This window comes from Telopea speciosissima, chromosome 11 (assembly GCF_018873765.1).
Source record: "Telopea speciosissima isolate NSW1024214 ecotype Mountain lineage chromosome 11, Tspe_v1, whole genome shotgun sequence".
Classification (NCBI taxonomy): Eukaryota; Viridiplantae; Streptophyta; class Magnoliopsida; order Proteales; family Proteaceae; genus Telopea; species Telopea speciosissima.
This window is the reverse complement of record NC_057926.1, coordinates 12,114,294-12,116,962: the sequence shown is the minus strand read 5'-3', so window position 1 is coordinate 12,116,962 and position 2,669 is coordinate 12,114,294. Positions and strand designations below refer to the sequence as shown.

Sequence of the window (2,669 nt, the reverse complement as noted above, 5' to 3'; positions counted from 1 at the left end):
AATAGAAAATTTGAAGGAAAAAAAAAAAACGAATGGAGTAAAAAACGGGAGAGAGAAGAAGTGGGTGGGTGCTTTCATTTTATACTATTTTAATGATAAAAAAAAAATAAAAAAAAAGTAAAACGTAGAAGATGAATGGGAGGTTAAATAGATTAACAAGTTAGTAGGTGAAAAGGAAGGGTAATCTGGGTATTTAAAAACATGAGGGTAGAAGGAGATGTAAAAGTTTAAAAGCAGGGTAGTATCAGAAAAGAAGTTTAAGGTTGGGTAGTTTTAGTAAATATAGGCTAAGTGTAGGGTAGTGATAGTAATTGCCCCTACTTACAATGATGGGAGAGCCAGTGTTGAGAACCCTTCGACCATAAACAAACCCTTCATTGACGGAGGGGTGGAAGTCGGAGACGGTGCTGGTGTTGCTGCCGCAGTCACATAGTCTACAACGCGGTTGAGGAGAAAACCCTTGAGAGAAGCCCGGTAGGCAGGTGTTTGAGTTAAAATAAAACCGCAAGCGTACGGGTCAATCGTAGCTACGGGTCGAACATGAGGAGATATACGCCACTCTATTTAACTAACTTAAAAGTAATGCAAAGTGAACCAAATTAAAGTGTTAAATTAAACTAATTAAACTAACGAAAATCAATGCATCCTAACTCATAAGCATCTAACAAAATGAAGGGATTAAATCAGCGTCCTAACACATGAGCATCTAACCTATCAAACTAAAGCGAATTGAAAGGAATAAAAATACAGTCACATATACTAACCACATAAAAAAAAAATAAGGGAATAAAAATGCATCCACAAACCACAACCATATAAAATTAAAATAAAGAAATAGAGGGAGAAGAAGAAGAAGAGAGAGAGATAGAGGAGATGGAGAATGAGATTGAGAGTTTAGATAGTAAAACCTGGATGTGCTTGCATAAATGTAATTGAAAAGCCTGAATACTTGCATAAACTTACCATGGCCTCCTCTTCTAAATCTCAAGTCTTGTCATCAACTTAAGAACTTAGACTAGAAGACTTAAAACCTAAACTAGAATTAAGAAATTACAACCCAATTGAAGACTTAAATTGAAATTAAAGCATAAACTAAACCTATTATAACCATTAAATGAAAATAAAAAAAACAAACTAGAACTTAGAAAAGCCAAAAAACACAAATTAGAAGGAGAAGAAGAGAAGAAATTTCACTAAGTGAATGAGCAATTTTTACAAGAGAGGTAGGGGGTATTTATAGGTGGAAGAGAGGAGAAGAAAGAAGATGGAAGTGTAAGAGAAATATTTCCTAAGAAAAGAGAATATTCTCTTCTCTTTCCTCTTTTACAATGCCTTGAATCCTCAGAAAGAAAAAAAATAGAAAGAAGAAGAAGAGAAGATTATTTATATAGACCTTCTATTTCTATAAAAGTAAACTTCAAATTCTAACAAGTTCTTCATTTTCTTTGTAGATATCTTCTCCAAGCAATAAAATCAAAGCATCTTTGATTTTTCAACCTTCCATAGATGAGAAAATATAAATCTATCCCAATTAGAATACCAGAAGTTCCCTTGAGAAGTTGGAGGAGAGAGAGAGTAAGGGTGATGACTAGGATTCCTTCAAGAATAAATAAAATACTCATTCTATCCTTCAAAAAACGTGGAGCATGGGGTGCTTATATAGGCCTCACAATTGTGTTCCTTGCAAAAAATCACCCAAAATAGACCCAAATTTCGTCCAATTTGGAGTTCGGGAGCCCAAGATATCTCAAGTTGAAGTTGGACTGTCCAGAGCCCTCCAAATAGAATCTTTCGGGTACAGGAAATATAACTTCTGGTTATTTTGTTAAGGCCCCTAGAATCCAAACTTTCGTTTCACTTTGTCCCCGGCCGACTATCAATAATTATAAATAAACCCCTATAGACCATTTTCGCGCTTCGTTATGGAAACGGCCGTAACTTCTTCGTTTCAACTCGGAATCAAGTGTCGTTTGAACCGTTGTGAAGCTGACTCGATGGGCTATGCATCCAAGCAATTACCACCTCTAAACAGCTTAAAAAAATTTCCTTAGCATCATCACCTCAATTTTCACAAGAATTCACCTAAAACCTGAAAAGCACAAGAAAGCACCGAATAACTCTGTCCAATGTGGTAAAATATATGCTTTATGCCCTAAGATTTCACACATAAATGTGCTCATCAGCAGGTGATGGGGAAGGGGCTCTAGGGTTGATGATCGAAGGCTTCGACGCTGACCGACGTGCAAAAGACCTAAGAAGAGATGATAAGACCTTGCGAGAAGCCATGGATGGGGGCTATGGTTAGTGTTACCCTTTCTGCTTTTTTTGTTTTTTTGTTTTTATTCCTCTTTTCTATGTTTTGGGTTTAGAAGAATCTCATCGGGTTGAGATGATCCGGAAGCCAAATGGGTTTGGGCTTCATGAAATGGAGCAAATCAATCTCCACCACATGATATTTGTATGCCACATGTCGCATAATGAAGGTGGTATTGCCAGGCATTGCCAGATTAAAGAATTTGAGAGAATTTTTATCCAAAAAAACTAGAAACATGTAATTTCTTCCAAGGACGCATGAATGACGGGTTAAAAATTGAATCCTCCTGATGTACCCAAGAATGACCAACCAATGGACATGAGACACATAGCAGAATCCAACTGGCCAACCCGGT

The 2,669-nt window shown here is 36.7% G+C and overlaps 1 long non-coding RNA gene across 1 annotated transcript; it reads left to right on the top strand.

Annotated features, from left to right (window-relative positions):
- Positions 1-372: 372 nt before the first annotated feature.
- LOC122644569 lies at positions 373-2,306 on the top strand. The gene is made up of 3 exons (XR_006330414.1): positions 373-474; positions 1,571-1,575; positions 2,184-2,306. It is a non-coding gene; the product is annotated as an uncharacterized LOC122644569 (long non-coding RNA).
- Positions 2,307-2,669: the final 363 nt, after the last annotated feature.